Below are 18,487 nucleotides of genomic sequence, written 5' to 3'. Positions count from 1 at the left end.
CACCTCGTTGAAACGAGGCAAAAAAGAGGATGCAGAAAAAGGACGGACAATATAAAGAAGAGAAAGGTCCAAACGAGAGGGTAAAAGGAGAAAAAGGTAAAAAAAAAAAATTATAAAAGGAAGTCGAAGGCAGAGGAAAGGAGAGAGAAGAAGGGCGGATAAAGAGAGCATAGAGAGGAGGGGTTTCACAGGCATCTCGTCAAAAAAGATGAAGTCACCGTGGTTTTGGGGCGGCACTGAGAAGAGGGGTGGGTGAGTTCTTTAAGGTAGGAGGCATGCGCGGTGTCCGGGGGTGCAGGACGCCGTCAGGGGGTTAGTCGCTTGCCAACAACACGACGCGCCGCTCGTGTATCGCGATCGTTCGACTCCATTTGCCGCGCACTGTCCTTTCGACTTCTCCTTTGCTCGCGTCTCCTCGCTTTCGCGCATTCATCGACGCGTCGAGCGTTGAACGTGATCGCGGTACACTCGAACGCGGGATCTCCAGTTCCGCGCTCGTCCTTTTCCATCATCTTACGCGAAACAGCCAGTCGAAAGTTTGCTTCGAGTGCACAGACATTAAGGAAAAGTTTCGATTCGATAGTGCTAGGTGTTCTCTGTCGTCCGCTGTATTCTCACACGTAGCGAGATACTCTTTATCGTTTCTTCGAAAGTGTTCCTGTAACAGTTACGAGTTTCTTAGGAGGTATTATGTGAAGATGAGAATCCAGATGGAAAGGTCGAGGACTTTGGGAACAGATATCCGTTACGAAGTACGGGAGCTTGCTTTTCCTTGAACTCGTGATTCTGAAGAGCGTAGCCACCGTCAGCGAACGTTGGCAATTGTTTGACACGATGCGCGGATCGAGGTGAACTTTCGCGGGAAGAAAGTGCTAGTGGACTAAGGTGGTTGCGGAATTTTGTCGAAATCTTTCCGGTCGAGGATCAAGTTTTATGGTTTTACACGGCACCGATGCGCTTTTCTGCCCAACGAAACAGTGCTGTGATACAAGTGGCCTAAACCTTGCCACAAGAGTACTGCAACGTGTTACCGCCACTGCAGTGAATGACGCGAAAAAGTGTACGTAACTTCGATCGGCCTCGTGTAAGACTGCATCTTGTTGCTTTTTGGATCTTACACGTTACCAACGAGCAAGATAATCCAGGTATCTCTTTTTCTATTTCTAATTCAACCGAATACTATTATACTTATACTTGTAATTTGATGTTCCTTGTTATATTCGAATTAGGAGAATCGGCGATGAAAGCGTCGCAACACGTTGATAATTTGTTAAGTATATTCGACAGTTTGATAGATCGTTGAAATGGAAACCCTTTAACACAATTCAAATGACAGCTATTTCCTCGAGAGGACAGGAATTGATTTAAGAGATTTTATCCAAAGGAGATTGAAATCGTATCGCGATACGAACAACTTAGCTGAGTAGTTATGTACAAGGGTATACGCATGTAATAGGTTCGTAATACGTTAGTTATAAAGCGAATATACCATGGATACTTATACGCGCGGCTAACTCGTGCAAATGCATTATGTAATACAGGCATACATTGAAACTAATTAGATAACTTTGTTTTCCGTTTAACAATGAAATTGCTATATTACCTAGTAGAACGTGTACTGCACACGGAGCATCGATGCATGGGTTAAGCTCGTTGGTTTTGTAATTTAATTTCGAAACCCCGCTCCAGGCTAGGATACTGAAGCACAACTAGAGAAACGGAGATAACGTTTCTACATAGAAAACATAAGGCAAGTTATCAGAGATTCTACGCGAATTTTCGCGCTGAATAAGCAATTCGTCCTATTCGCCGAATAAGCAGAACTTTTGGAAATTTACGCATATAAATATCCAAGGGAATTTCTTTAACGACGAAATTGACGAAAATTCGAAAAACGAAAAATGTGGAAAAACGACTTGCTTGCGAGCTCTTGCAATTTTCCAGCGATGGACAATATTTGCGTTACGTCAAAAATATAAAATCGAGGCTTCAACGATTTCGTTAAAAATGCAGAAAAATTGATAACGCGTCGAGAGATAATTGTTTTTATTTTTCGCATCGTGCAACAGTGTCCATCAACGTTGATATCGATATCAGCAGGCATCGTGCGTCTTCTTTCTCGCTGGGATTAAATGAGTGACATTCTGTGCATTTAGTGCCCGATTTAATTGAAATTGAAACGGTATTTCGTACATCGTATTGTGCTTACATGGCGATGTGCTTTCCGTAATGGTCGATTTTATTTCACCATGGCCGATAAATACTATAATTTCGGGCCCTGCCACCGCAATTACCGTGAAACGTTAGGAGGAACACTCACGATACAATTTCCTACGAAATGTTGCCGTAATTCTTCGTTGAAGTAATTGGAGAGGGGAGTTGGCAGTTTCTAAGAGAAAGATTCATTTGATACCGGCATTCCGCAGCATCGCCGGTATTATAATTTTCGAAGAAAAACGACAACCACATAGAGAAGATTTTGAATAACAACGATTCATCTTCATTCCTGAAGTATAATTTTGGCAATTGCTTTTTATCGATCGGCCAGGTCAGATTACTTCGAAATACATGTTACGTCCACGTTGGCGAACATTGGAGATACTGTTTCGTGCTATGTACTGGTTCGTGCAATAGCTAAAGAACGGATTAGGCCGATCGGTGTACGGCCACTTCAGAATCGATCAATCATCGAGGATTTTTATCGTTTGCCTATCTGAACTTTTGTCGTTCGAATAATTATGCAAATACGATTTTCTTCGCGCGTGCATTGCCGTGGAATTTAATTAATAAACTCAAAACTATTTCATATTGGTCGGATGAGGTCGTTCGTTTTATTAGATCATCGCTTCTGCGAGAATATTAATACCCTATCTATGACTACTTTCATGGTGTAAAAATTTTTTAACGCTGAGAGAGATATTTTAACATTGATTCTATCGTTTGACTTATGTTACGGGACATAAAATATTTCCCTTTTTGATATCTGATTTTTACAGCGTTGAATAATCAACGTATCGACGATCGATCGTATTAATGAATGTACATACATCGCTCTGAATAATTGTTCGTTAATTACTGCATTCCTGTGCTATGCAATATTAATGTAGCTATTACTGTAGAAACGTTTTGGTAAAGGTTGGTTCGTTGCTCTTTCATTCGGAAAAATTCATCGAACAATTTAAATGAAGTTGTCAACGAAATGACAATAACTGATATCGTGTGGCTAGCATGCAATTAACGTATTAATTAAATGTAGAAATTGCTGGCATGTTTAATAATTGCCACTTCTGTATTATTATCGGCCGAATAATAATCGTACGAAATTTTGCAACGTAACTACGTCCAAATGAAATTAATATAATAGATGATACGTAAAACTTTGCGAAAGCAATGTGAAAAGCGAGATGACGGAATAAAAGGAAGGAAAAGGGATACTTAGTCATCTCCGATGATGTCGATGTCGGAACTCGTGTCGACGTGATTGAGGGAGAAAGCGATGGACGTTGGATAATTAATTACTTTGATTGCTATTAGAGAAGAGAATCACGTAGGCTGCTGCTTCATTCAGCAAGCCGATCGTCCTATGCATTTGGTCACGTTGTTAATTGCCATTTCATTTATCTGTGGTTTCATCGGGATTTCCACAAAAAGAAGGAAGAAGGAAGAAGTCCGAAAGACTTCGTCGATAAGAAGGTTAAAGTTTCCATTAGAAAAATGTTTTCGTCGTGAATGACTCGACCGGCAGGGCCATTTGTTAAAGAGGTGTAATAAAAAGACGATGTTTTTCATTTTCTTTTTGGTTCTGATCGTGAGTGCTGTTTTGTCACGAGAACGCGATCCGGAGGTGTCGATCGTAACAAAAAATTCGATTTCATCCGACGTTGACACCTGAGAGCCGATAATGATAGATGATTCCCTTCGGTCGGATCTTCTTTCATCTATGAAAATACTAGCAGCCAGCGTAGCCATCTAATGGAGATCGGCTGACAGGAATTTTTCTAATGGCTTTTCTTTTTTATACATACCTTACGAAAATTACGGTTGAACACTGATATAGTCGTGTTTCCCCTTTTTTTGCCAGAAAACTTGTCGGACGTATGGAATTACGTTATTCCTAATAGGTCACCGAGTTTTATCCGGTTTTGTGGATATTCGGCTGGTCGTGTAATTGGACACAGATGCCGTGGTGGCTTTCTGAAAACGTAGATACGCGCAATATGTACATACGTATAGATTGGAATGTACACATGAGCCGGAATAATCAAGCGAGCTTTGCGTTTTATTTTGCCCGCTGTAACATGCGCGAGGCGTATCGAGGCGCCGCGCCGCGCCGCGCCGGATAAAAATTATTCTCTATTAATAGTAATAGTGTTCGGATATACAGCCGCCGGAGAAATCCCTGATAATGGAAACATACAGAGACGCGGCGGCTAAACCCTTTGGTAATGTCGCGCCATGCCACGCCACACCGACATCAGGTCAACTTTCGAATTAGGTCATAGATAGAAGAGACTGCTCGGTATCACTTTCGCGAGTGCATTTGAATATGTATGTAAATTTAAATCAATTAACCTACAATAATATATCGAAAATGCGAGCAATATCGCAAGAATATGTTTGCCATCGTACACGGCAAGTGGTGACGTACGTACACGGTTTAATAAAACCTGACATTATTAATCTACGTTAAATGATCTGTGTGCGCGTAGAAATAAAGATACAAAAATTATTGGCCCATTGTCAGAAATATTGATAAAAAGTGGCGCCATCGAGGGATTCGGTAAAACGTTCGATGCTTAAATTTAAATCGCAAGTGGCTCGTCGACGTTAATTTATTAAACCGTTACTCTGCGCGCATTGATTTCGCGTGAACTATTACGTTGTGCGCTACTTTCGCATTAACTCATTTATTATAAACGCATCGTTAACCGTGTCACGATATAACTATGTTGAAAGGTAATTAGTGCATCGTACAGCAATATGTTGCATTTAACGATATAATACGTCGCTCCATTCGCCGAATAAATTACTTCCTGTCGGTTTAGATAAGCTTCTGACTACTGGACGCATCATAAATTTCATAGGAAAAAATTCTTTGTTCTACATCGCGGTTAATCTAGGAAGTGGTCGAGTAATTATTCTACATCCGCTTTATCCCTAGCAACTTTCTTTAATTCGGCCCACCCCGTTTCCCGGAACAAATCAACCATAGATTTGACAAGCATACCTAAATTACATTATAAAGTCTCGATGACGAAGTACAAGCAGCTGCAGTAGATTAGTTCCCGTAACTAACTATAATTGCATCTGTCGCGGTACCGACTCCTCCGCTCGGTGTTTCTTCTCGAGTGCTCTTTGATAATTAGGGGAAAGTTCGAGTCCAGCTAACGAACTACGGATCGTTGTTACCTACGGTCTTGGGCGGAACAAAAGGTGTAACGGTAATAAAGGTCGTACAACGATTGTAATAAATGAAAGTGACGCAGAAAACCACGATGCAAGTAAGATATACGACTCGACGAAACAAAGATGTAAATAACAACGGTGTAACAATTTGAAATAAAGCGATGAAAAATGGTAAAAAAATAGAGGTGGTAGATGATATTATGCAAAGAGGAACTTTAACTTTGAGAAAAGATAAAAAGCGATAGCGGTAGAACGAGAGACATTCGAACGTTCTATGTTCAAAGCGCTTGATCCAATGAATCGGCTACAAATAACGTATTCTTGATACTTATCGCTCGCGATATACTTACCTAGACTCTACGGGTGCAATTGGGCTGCGTGTTCTTGGCTCGCGAGCCAAAGACGCTTCATTATTCAAAGACAAGAGCAGTGTCGTTAGGTGACACGACCGCCGCTATTACGTCTATTTCCGTCATTCTCTTCACGTGGTTTATTAGTTTATTGTATGGGCGAATTTACTCGTTCATAAACGTCACCTTTATCCTTTGTATTAGCAGTAATCTTACTTGTTAAGTGGCGCTTTGCGCACGAGTTTCTGCACGTAGTATACCGGGCACTCGAAATCTCTTCTATTCGACTTTTTACGTCGACAAACCTGTGCCTTTGTTGTGTGCATCTACAGTGTTGAAAAACAATCGTAATCTAAATTTAACAGTGCATAAATGTACATAATAAATATTTACAGAAGCAGATATACAAAGGGAAAAGGAAATGGTAATTCCATCTGGAGTAGAAAGCATTTCGCGGCTTTAAAAAACATTGCGCATATTGGTCTCGCACGACTTGCTTTGCTTCGATAAAGCTGGGTGATTAAAAAAAAAAGAAATAAAATGCTTGAACGAATAGGAATATGCAGAGATCGTAACATTTCGTAGTTCATTCGTTGTTATTTTAATGGGATTACGGACGATAAAAGCTGTAAAAATTGCCTCAAGAATATCGTTATTATCGCAACCAAATTGCACGTTGGAAAACAAAGATCTACATGTAAGCGAGAATTTGCACGCGAATCAAGTATAAGCGAAGATTAAATGGCCAAGAATTTATTGTGTCTGGACAGTTGGAATTGGCAGCAACGTTAATAACGACTAACGAAATCACAGTGACAAGTCCTAGAAAGTGGCCACCTCTTAATTACGATAGATTATCTTTGTTCGCAATGTCCGACGTTGATAATAATTTTATGACACGACGCGAAAACGAAACTGCTCGTTAAAACGACTGTAAACTAGCGGTAACTCTCTTCTGTGACGTTGGTTTGAAATTGAATCCTTTATAGCTTGATTGTTCAACCTTTCTGCGAATAAAAAAATTGTTACTCTTAACGAGCACCTTTGTTCTCAGCTTTATTTTCATCAATGGAATACAAAAGATTTTCTGGCATTGACGTCACGGGCAAATTTATTTCCAACTTCGATCCGGGTATAATTACATCAGAGGGAGAACCAAATTTCCCACTTCCCTCCCACAGAGGGAGAACCACTTTTCGCCAATTCATTCTGCGAGACTTACCCAAGAAGGGACGAATATAGAACACACGGAAGAAAGAATTTCGAAACAAAAAAGTCACTACAATACGTCGCTATGAAGTCAAGTTCGACGCGATGAATATCGAGGGAACGATATTCACGCCGACGGCTACCACTTTTCTCGATACATCGATGCGATTCTCCTTTTAAACAAAGCGGCGATCTTAACCCGCATTGCAGAACCTCTTTTATTTCCTTGTTTTCAAGCCGATATCTGAACGAATCTCGAAGTTCCTTTCCAACTTATTCATCTCTTCCCAATTCATTGTCAAAGAAATTTAAAGTCTCCCTCGAACTTGTACTGTTGCTACCGATATTTTATTTTCTGAATTTAACTTTCTACAGGCGAACGATTTTTATATTTTTCTTTATCGAGATACGATTCCCTTTATAATTCGATATCGTTGTATCAGGTGTCGTCGTGATTTCACGTTGGCTGGTTTTTTCACGAAACCGTAAGAAGAAAATGCGAAGGGTTGTTCCTCATTCGAGATAGAATCTACTCACCAGGTGATATCGCGAGTAGGTGAACGTAAACGAAAGTGAAAGGATAAAAGGAAAGAGATAGGGGATAGAGTAGTATCCGTAAGGTTGACCTCGTGATATACGATGACCATTACGAGGATCCCGAGGAATGAGAAAAGCAAGAAGAGACCAGCTTTTGTACACGTATGTCAACTTCCTGGCCTACTGGGAAAACGTATTACTGTAATTTTACGTGTAAAAGTTATTATCTAAATTTGTCGGAAAATTGTCTGCCAAACTTCTAGCCCCGTATACTCCGTATGCTAGTTGGATTTTTACCCCGCTACATCGAATTCTGTTCGATCTATGCAAACTAAATTAGCATCTGCCGTGACTCGTTGCCCGGTTCGTGCTATTTACGAAAAATAGATAGGTATATCTTTTCAGCCACCTGATAATGCGAATAACTCGATTTTACCTTGGAAAGTATTTAGGTACGTACATACGTACATCAGGATGAATGTGCGGGCGGATTTTTTTTTTATCGATGCAGCGGCAGTGCAATGCGATGCTCGAACCATTCGAACATTTGCTCGCAAGAGATTGATTCGTGAATGTGTTTAAATAGACGTTCCATTCACTTTTCGTTGATTCATGAAAAATTATTAGTCGGATGAAACGGTTATCGGATCGAAAAAACGGGCCAAATTGCAATTTTTCTCGAACACGAAGTGACCTCCTGAGAGAAAGCAGATGGCGTGACGAATATCGCGTTCGACTGGTAATTACCAGCTGGAGGGTATACCATGGGTAATCAAACGATCAGACGTTGCCGTTCCCAGCGGAAAACCAACCCTTCGTGCCACCTTGCGTCTACATATACATCCTGTCTTGAAACCAGCGAGAAGACTTATCGGATCTCGCTAAATATGTCAGACCTACGTCTTCCGGTATCCGGGTATTCATCGAAAGTGACTTTATTCGATATCGATTTGCTGTTCCTTCCCCTTTCATCGATCGAACAAATTGTTTTCATACCGTTTGCGGAAAGAGGCCGAACTTCCGAAAGGCCTCGTTGTTAATAAGATTCATAGGTCGTTGTAACTCGTCTATATTACGTCTGGGTTACCAATCTAAGTCATAAAGAATGCAATCTGATTATTTTTGAAGCAAACTACCGATGTATTACTTGCTCTGTCATCGAGACGTATATGTCTGGTTTCTGGGTTTAGATCGTTCATGACAGGTAACCACGTTGGAAGATCGATACGAAAGTTGGACTCGTAAGAATATCTCCTTTTTTGAAACGTGAATAACGTGACAGGATCGATAGGCAAAGGCAAACGTCGAACCAAACCGAATAAACTTTCAAAAGTGTACAATAACTGCGCCGATGGTGGAACTCTGAACGAATCTTTTTCCAACTTCGTAGAATGTTGACAGACAGAATCGTTGATCGAATGAGTTGTCGCAGTGTTATGAATTAAATTGAAAAGTCGATGAAAGGCACGTTTCTTGGTAATTTATTTATATTATGTGCATCATAGCGTTTCGCTTTCTTAAATATTTCAAATCTCTGAGCTCGTCTGCATTACATTAACGACCGCGGAAATTGCACTTGACGCACGAAAGAAATCCAGATTTTTGCTCTTGCAACGAATAATCTAAAGCAGTCGCGCACACCTTTCACACCTTTCATCTTGCAATTTCTTCTGGAAACAAACAACGGTGCCAGTGAAAAAGCTGGTAAAGTACTTGCTCTATGTCGCAGGTATCTTATGGACTTGGTTGGTCTTGTTTTTAATTAATGACAGTACGAAGATAATGCGCGAAGATAAACGATTTCTTTTTTCTTGAATCGTTAAAAGTAATTTCTGTTGGCGTTCGCCTTTCGTTGGTCGAAGCACGAGGTTAATTGGCAACGGGAATGGTGATCAACGTGCCATGATTAGTGAAACGTGCAGGATGATGAAATTAATGAAAATTTGTGAGCTGAACCGGTTAAACGCGAACACAGGCTCGTAAACCGATAGGCTTTGGCCGACTTACGCTTGGTCGGAACAAATAAAAGAATAGAAATTACCATGTTTCACGAAGGTTAGGCAGGAACGAGTCGTTATATCGCAGAGGTTTGAAATATTCGATGAGTCAGCGCGCTTCTATGGGTTCCCTTTGAAACACCATAGCCTTTCGCGGTTAAATATAAATATAACCGGCTAAATCCGGGTGAATAGCCCCTGCTCCAGTTTGAGGTTAACGTAAGTCGTTAATCCACGGTCGTAATCCAACGCGCGATATGTAATATTCTTTTGCACGGATTTGCGACGTAATTTGACGAACGATGTAATCTATGGAATTAATCCAAGACGGTCTAGAGCAACGTGTATAGGATCAGATTATGCGGAATTACGACCTCGAGGAGGGAGGAATCGTTTGCGAACAGCCCGGTCGAATAAAACATGCAAGATGAGATCGGATATACGTAGGGGATGATCCGTTGACGCATCTGTCGTGCTTATAAGGGATGTTCCCTGTTGTAGGCCCCATGAGACAGTGAAACACGACCCATATCGAACCGCGGTTAGTCACGCGTGTCAAATGAGCAAACTTAAACAGATTATATGCCGATTGCTGGATATTTTGGCTGAACCACGTCGTCGTGAAGGGAGCCTGACTTTTGCGATTTCGTCGACAGATGTGCCGGCTAATTTCGTGTCCCTTTTCCCTTTTTATCGTCCCCGTTTTACGATGCCGAACATGGTGTGCGTTTAATAGCATATTACAGGAACAGAATTCTACTCTCATTTTCACTTCACGACTGTCTGCGTTAGTATCGGGAATTGGTTTTATCGGACTTTTAAGAACGTTGTAGGAATTTGTCGTTGCAGCAAGCGAAACAAATACGTTAGAAGAGAAGTTTCGTAAAAGAAAAGCTTTTATGGAAACAACGAAACGATACGTAATGTGGGTTTACTTGTTTTAAAGTCTAGTCACGAAATAAATACGGTATATATGTTATCAGAAGTGGTGCAGGTTTAATAGAATGTGTATAATATTTGGCGAACTTCTGTCTGACAAACCGGGCCGGATACGAATAAGGAAGTTTGTTCGATATGATAGAGGAGCAAGTTGCATTGTCTTCGCCGAATATTTCGAGAACGCCGCGTTACTTGCTCGTTTCGAGATGGATGAAGCTGATGTATAAGTGGTGAAAGCACGAACTCCTTTCATTAAATAATTATTTTCAACCGCCACACGTGTATACATCTTCAACGGGATAAACCGAGAAAACCGACGATACGTTTAAAAGTATAGGAGCAACTATTTTGCCGAATTTTCCTTGATTCACAAACGGAATACATAAGACTGAGAGAAAAATGTACGGTTCGAAGTACGCTTCATATTCTATTCCCTTTTCCTTTCGTCTGATCCTTTAAAGCTGGTAACTCGATAGTTTGAGCGATAGTTATATGCCCAAGGAAAATGGCTCGCTGCCTAAGATCAAACGAGCATCGTGAGAACTAACGAACTGGATGGGTAGTAACACCACGACGGCACAGAAGCGTCTTCCTCGAATTCAAGAGACTTGGATTTTCCGTTTAATTAGCCTCGGGTCAAAATCAACGTAACTTATTATCCTAAGAACAGTGTCAGAAAGTTGGATCGATAATGGCAACTAATTTCAATTTATCCGTTCAGTTTATCGTTACTTTTTCCAGTGGCCTGTAAAGCAATCCTCGCGATAGACGAATACATCAGCGGTTGAAGTCCGCATGAGCGTGTCGATTCTTTTGATTTACCGAGTACGCCGAGATTGCCTGGCAAAAGTTTGAGTTCAATCTAGACTTCGTTGGCGCACGTTGCGCTTTGATTAATAGAGAAACGCAAGCCTACGCTTGGAAAATGTATGGTAAAAACGTTGATGAAGTTGCAGCGCGGTCAACGATCGTTCCACTGAACGCATCGACCGATATAAATTATTCGATGGTTATAACAAAGTAACGCAAGGGTAACCTTTGACATAGGATGGTTTGGAATCAAAACCGAAGTGCCGGAACGGCTGCAATTAAAACTGAATGGAACCGGCGCGATCCCACAGCCGATGCTATCAAACAAACAGCCATTAAATGAGAATTCGGATTCGATGTACCTAGACGTGTCACGAGAAGTTGGAGAGAGCGCAGCACAGAATTCGCAGGCTGCACTCCTTTCACGGTACTTGGAACGTAGTCTGAACGTGATTCGATTCGGTACACTTCGCCGGATGACGTTCAAGAGCCAACAAGGGCTTGAAAGATTGCGATAAAATCCAATGATTAAATTTTAGTCGGCTGTGAAGAGAAATGCTACGTTTCGATTTTGGATTGCGCGTAACGGAGATGAATGATCGTTCGTTAAAGTAATTCAGTACAGAGAATAACGGGTTTAACGGTAGAATGAAAGTTCTGAAAGAATGCGTCGTTTTAATTCCCGGCGAAGCGATTCAGCGAATGCACGCGCGTTCACGGAAGAAATGCCTGAACCTTCTATTATTGCCCTTTCTTTCATTTCGCATAGCTTAGCCAGCCGTGAACAGAACGATATTAACTTTCAACGGGTTGGTACTTTGATTATTATATACGATTCCCAACGTTTAACATAGTATAAGACTATACCAAAAGAAGAAAAAAGGGAAAAGAAAATAAATGTTTGATACGGATTTACTGGAAGATATTCACAAACCCCAGAAGCTTAAAAGATAGTCCACGAGTTTACCGAACGAACCTTCCAATCTCGATTTTTAAATTCTCTTTAAAGTTCCCTTTTATCGCGAGCTAGAATAAACCAAACAATGAAAAAAACAACATACACTGCAAAAATAAATCGAACAAGATGAGGAATTTTTCCGAAGATTTCGTTCGAACTTGAGATCTCTGAAGGGATTTTCCGCACATGGTAGTGAGGTGGATAGATCGGGGTGATAGTGCTGCTGCTGGTGTATGGGTGTCGCTGTGAGGTACCGCTGCTTTCTTCTCATTTAGGCGTCGTGGAAGAAAAATCGGACTACGGATGCCGGGATTTGAACCGTGAGCAACACTCAGCCAGGCGTGGTCCAGGAATTGTATCCGTGGACCGTAATGTGCGTTCGAAATAGCAATGTGCGTTCGAAATGTCGATGTTCATGTGTCCTGCAGTTTACACGTTGACGCGCAATTAGCTGCGTTCTTCATCGACCCACGAGTAAAGTGATCCACCGTTCAGGGTAATAATTCAATCTCTCTATAATTCAGTCTCTAATTCAATCAAAGCCAAGTTAAAAAAAAAAAACATACCAAGTACAAAATACCCTCTCCTGATCTTTGATTGCGGCAAGAAGATACGGATAGGCCCCTCCGAAGAAAAATCGGATTATGGGTGCCAGGGATTTGAATTGGGATACTGAACGTTTGTAACCAACGGCGCTAACCATTGCTTTTTTTATAACGTTCATTGTCTAGTAGATGAGATTACATTTGTATGTTGATCACAATAAACAATGAACAATTTCGGTTGTGGGGTGGTTTAGGCAAAAGTACCGATACGTGACGGTACGACATAGTCATACAATGTTTTGTGTGTCAAAATTACAATTTTTAGCTTACTATTTTTAAATTAAATTTAAGTCACTGTAGAGCGGTGCTTATATACGATATTGTTTTTTTCTTCCTATCTCTGTCCTGGAAATCTGGTCACAGAAACAGGACAGTGCGCTAACCACTGCTCTGCCGTCGCCCGGTGGTAGTTTTGCTGTCGAGTGCCGCTATAGTAATGTTACGCTACGAGGCTTACTATAGACCGTGTCCCTAACCGTCGCTCGTGGTACTACAGTGTTGCAGACAGATCGTCTTATAGTATCGGCGAAATATATACAATGTAGCGACAAGCGCATAGTTGTCATCAAGCAGCGAGTTCTAAAAACGTCGATTCACCTTCGGTCCGTTATTGTATCTACACAAAGAAGGTGGCATACGTGACTATAGGCGCGAACGGCGGCGTGACCCATGCGTGGTGGAGACAAAGAAAATGTCGAAAGGGAAATTAGTATTATTTGAGGATTCAAACGGAATGCATCGTGAGGTTTAGACGAATAAAATCCAGGTCGCTTAGTCTAACGAATACATCGAGAAATATCATAAAGTCGGGTCGAATTACTGTAACAAACTAATTGTATTCATCGTTACATCATTTGTTACGTGTTCATAATTATATTAAATATTGTTAAATATACAAGTTTATATTAATCCATTTAATTCAGTGTTAAAATCATTTGAACTACCTCTATTATCCTAATCGAAACAGGGGATCGACTAATTCGCGGTGTCGATTATCAGAATCGTAGCGAGAATTTACGCCTCTTGCTGATGCGTTTTCCTCGCGATCGCGTCTCTCCGCGAACGGTCGTAACAAGTAGTTCTACATCAAAGGAGCAACAATTACGTAAAAAATTCATGTAAACAATGACCGTGAATCTATTTGTACGCGTATGTGAGCTAAGACGAATGATTCGAACGATATGTGATCGAAGACTGGGCGAATGTTAATGTTAAAGTACCAGTTATCGAGTGAAGAACGATTCTCGAAATGCACGTAGAGATTTGAGAATGCATAATGTCACTGTGACATGTCAGTGTGAAAACTTGATCACGCGTTGCACGACTGCGTATTATGCGTGTGAAGAAGGACTTCCTTAAGGAAGGATGGGATGTAATCGACAAGGTGTTAGATGGAGTTATAACGTTGTTAAGAATAGTGCAAATCATTTGTTGCTTGAATCTATCAATCTTACGAATGAAATTTAGATTAGAAGCTTTTTTTAGTATGCGTGCAAAATGATTTGCTGTAGTGAATTGATAATTAAAATACGGTAGTATGTATCGCCGAGTAATTAATCTGCTTTATGATCAATTAATCATTTCTATTTAAAGTTCCATTGTTCGTAATATAACAAATACGATAGAATAATTTGCGTTCGTGTGAAGAGCAAGAAGCGTGATTATCGGTTTGTACAATTTAATACAGTGGTTAGGAAGCAAGTGGTGTGACCAATTATCTAATCATCGAGAGACCAATCCTGATTTATACAAGTGCTATTAATTTGTAGCCAGAGTCGCGTTTCGAAATTGTTACGAATTTCGAATTAATCGGGAGATACCGAATTTTATTATGCAACTCAATCGATTTGTTAATCACGTTTCTTTTCGCATTTTTACAAACTAGTAGTCATTTTTTCGTTTTTCAGAACCGACAGGAAATTCTGATACGCAGTCTCGTTAAAAAATGAAACTGTTTTCTGAAGGCTGTTAATGAACGATACGCGCTAAGAGTATACTGCATACCAATTATAATGGTTTGATGAATTATGGTGACGAGATTTAATTGAAGAGCGTTTGAGAACTCTGTCATAATGGCATAGCTATTAGTCCAATTCGGTGAATCACCGAAGGATTAACGCGAAAGGACCCAGAGCACCATCCCGAGTAATCTCGTTCGGTTTGATTTCACCTGCACACCGAGATCTTACGAGACATGGTATGTAGTTCAGAATCCTGCTTCCATCCCATGGCTTATACCGTGACAAATGGCTAGGTTTCCAGATAACGGTTAGAAGATCCAGGATTCGTATCTCTGCCAATCGATTGGTTTCAATTCGAGTTCTTGATACGTGACATTCTTTGTTTCTTGTTCTGGCAAATGCAATTCGAATTTCTGTGTATTCATGCACGTCACATGCGTCATGTACGTGCGCGTATATTGAAAAATTCGATGCATCGAAGAAGATCAACCTAAACGTTCGTTTGCTGACTGCGTAGCAGATAGAAAAAAATTGAATCTCTAAATATCTATTTCCATCGTTTTTTTCTTTATTCTAACGATTTAAGAGCATCACTAGTGATATACTTCCCAAAATTATTTTCGTTCGCGCGTTCCTACTCGGTCGCATCTGCATGTTAGAATATTAGATATTTGCCTTACTGTAAGAACGGTCCTTGCGTTGTCTCGTACGATTAATTTGACACAGCTTTTCTTCAAATTAACGTGGCCTGGTCAATGTAAGTGTACAAGCCCAGTTATTAGACTTCCAGTAAATTACCTGTCTTGCACAGTGTAATTCAAAAGGCTTTCTCGATCCTCCGCAGCGAAGATTCTATGCTTCTTTGCAGTCTCGATAACATCGGAACACCTTAAAGGAATTCCGCTGATAATACGTATTGTTTCGACGCTATTCCTTCGTAGCTATCATATGCCAAAGTACCGCCATATTATCGTGACGTAATTTTCCATGCAGACTAGAAATTTCTCTACCCTTCTCGTTTATTCCTCGCATATTCTCGATGTTTCTCTGCCAGCCACATTTTCTGTCGGGAATTTCTTTGATATCTGCCTGGTTTCGAATACACTGGAGAAAGCATGTTAACAGAGAAACGAAAGATTTCCGCGAAGCAATTATGATTTTTCCATAAAAGATCGTGTACGTATACTTTGCCATTGAGCGGTATTTGTGCGGAAAAGGTAATTTCCAGTGAATATTTATTCCTCTTACTTTGATGCAACGCGCGCCACTGATTTTCATATTCTTTCAACTGATTTCACACTGGCGGAAAGGAGTATTGACCTGGAATGAAGCTTGGGACAGGTATCATTAATTATGTATCCACGTAGCATGTATTATATCGGAATATTGGAAAATACACGAACGAATTTCGTAATTAATGTTACTTCATGTACACTTAGCGAACGATAATTTATTAGTCCTCGTTGAAAATCTCTTCGGTATCTTCCTTCAATTATAACAATTCGACGTGAAGTTACGTTGCTTCTTTGTGATTGTATAAAATTTTACTGAAACGCCATGCATATTTATATTTGCTTTGTTGAAGGTAATAGTATGTTATTGGAATATTCGATTTACCGACTGTTTGGTTGTTTACGATTATTTGACGCTTAATTGATTAAAATGCCAACAAGTTCAATCGCCCGGGGAATGTTCTTTCGATCGACCGTATTCAAATTTATAACCGTCGGGTAACACCACCAAAATCGGCAGGATTCTTTATCGTATTTGAAGGAAAGAGATAGAACCGAAGAGAAACGAATGATAATAAGAATTCCGATTTCCACTCGTTTCACTTCGGGTTCAGCGAGATGATCCGTCTTGAAATTGTGAATGCTGGCAGACCGTTTTTTCGATAGTTCGATGAAATGGCTTGGCTAAAAAAAAAAAAAAAAAAAAAAAAAAAAAAGGGGGGGAAAAAGGAAGGAATGGATAAAGTTCGAAGATTCGAATAGAATCCAAAGCGACCGTCAGGATTGATAATAGACAAGGGATAAATGTAATTTGTCCGAAGCGTTTGGATCTTATGAGACGATGGTGTTGCAAATATCACGACATTTTTGAAAAAAAAAGAGCTGTTTTTCTATCAGTGCTTTTTATAGAATACGTCGATACAGGTACAAAGTAATTTCATAGCTCGATTAATCGAAGACCAATTTTCGACGGGACGCTAAAAAAAAAAAAAAAAAAAAGAAAAAAACGGGGGAAAAAGGAAGGAATGGATAAAGTTCGAAGATTCGAATAGAATCCAAAGCGACCGTCAGGATTGATAATAGACAAGGGATAAATGTAATTTGTCCGAAGCGTTTGGATCTTATGAGACGATGGTGTTGCAAATATCACGACATTTTTGAAAAAAAAAGAGCTGTTTTTCTATCAGTGCTTTTTATAGAATACGTCGATACAGGTACAAAGTAATTTCATAGCTCGATTAATCGAAGACCAATTTTCGACGGGACACGTACGATCCATTAATCACGTTGGCATTATATTTAACTTGGATTCTCGAAACGTTTTGATTCGAGGGTAAAGGGGATCAATCCGCTGCAATTGAAATCTTCTCTGCTGTCGTTCTCGCTAATTGAAAATAAAGAACATGATTGAAGCTTTCGGGAAAAGTGGAATCGCCGCATATCGATTCGAAAAGCGATCATTGACATTTAATTACGATAAGAATTTTTTCTACGCTCCTATTACCTACACCGTAATTGGCAGGCATATTTACGATAAGACAAACTTTTAACGGAACTCGACAAGTTCTAAAAGACATATAAAACTAAACTGAAAAAGTAAAAGATATATAAAAAATTTCATAGTTAGCCGTTCCTTAATTACTTATTTATTTGTCTGTAAATATTCAACGGATTAGGTTATTTAACGGTAACAAAGTTGATGAAGCTAGTAAGAAACATAGGATTTAAGTTGCACAGTTCCCGTGGGATGGTGTGTCCGCGCGGCAACTACCACGTTAAACAGGTGTACTGTACATACATCGCGCGGCATCGACCTTCTAGACGTACATACATATATACCTATATACATATTTCGTGTCTATAATGGATGATGCTTCGTCGAAATCGATGTTCTCAAAGTTTGAACTTATCTTTTGAACCATTTTTCTTTTCGCTCCTATTTAGATCCGAGAAATCTTGTCTGTTATTTGAAAAACGTTCTAAAAGAAGACGAGTACTACGAAATTCATTACTAGCCTACGATACGCACGACTGTCTCACAGGCCGAATCGGTACGTAGTATTGCCGAGGAAACGGTGATTAATAACCACATAGGAGTGGCCTATTGTGCGGGTTTGCAATCACCGGTAGTTCGGTTCCCCATTTTCGCGTATCAGCCGAGCAATAAAACACGTTAGCCCTTTCATCGGTGGTTGTACATTCATGGTGTCCTCCTATCCAGACGTCAGGACGCGTTCTGTCGCAGCATCTCCATTCTAGTTCCGTGTTGACCGGTCGATTAACTAGGCGGCCAGCCTTTGCCAAGGCGATAAAGTCAGCCGGGAACATGATTTATTCCTGATGGAGAACAGAACCGTGAGGTATTGAACTCCGGCGAATCATTGAATTATCGAGAATTTCGAAGAGTAGAATGCTCATGGTTGGTTAAGTTGGACGGAATGGCAATCGAACTTCGTTAGATCGCAACGTTTACAGTCGGAAAA

General features: G+C 40.3%; 1 protein-coding gene and 1 pseudogene across 1 annotated transcript in view; one reads left to right on the top strand and one right to left on the bottom strand.

The window, feature by feature from the left end:
• Positions 1-306: 306 nt before the first annotated feature.
• LOC100740528 (zwei Ig domain protein zig-8-like) overlaps positions 307-18,487 on the top strand; it is a 44,899-nt gene continuing 26,718 nt past the window's right edge. The window contains exon 1 of the mRNA XM_003487278.4: positions 307-1,145. The gene's annotated coding sequence lies outside the window, so the exon portion shown is untranslated. The remainder of the gene's footprint in view (positions 1,146-18,487) is intronic.
• On the bottom strand, positions 12,532-12,705 carry LOC112212305 (annotated as a pseudogene).

Source organism: Bombus impatiens, unplaced genomic scaffold, assembly GCF_000188095.3.
Source record: "Bombus impatiens unplaced genomic scaffold, BIMP_2.2 scf_0146, whole genome shotgun sequence".
NCBI classification, from domain to species: domain Eukaryota; kingdom Metazoa; phylum Arthropoda; class Insecta; order Hymenoptera; family Apidae; genus Bombus; species Bombus impatiens.
Note: the sequence above shows the minus strand (reverse complement) of the source record. Positions and strands in the feature narration are given on the sequence as shown.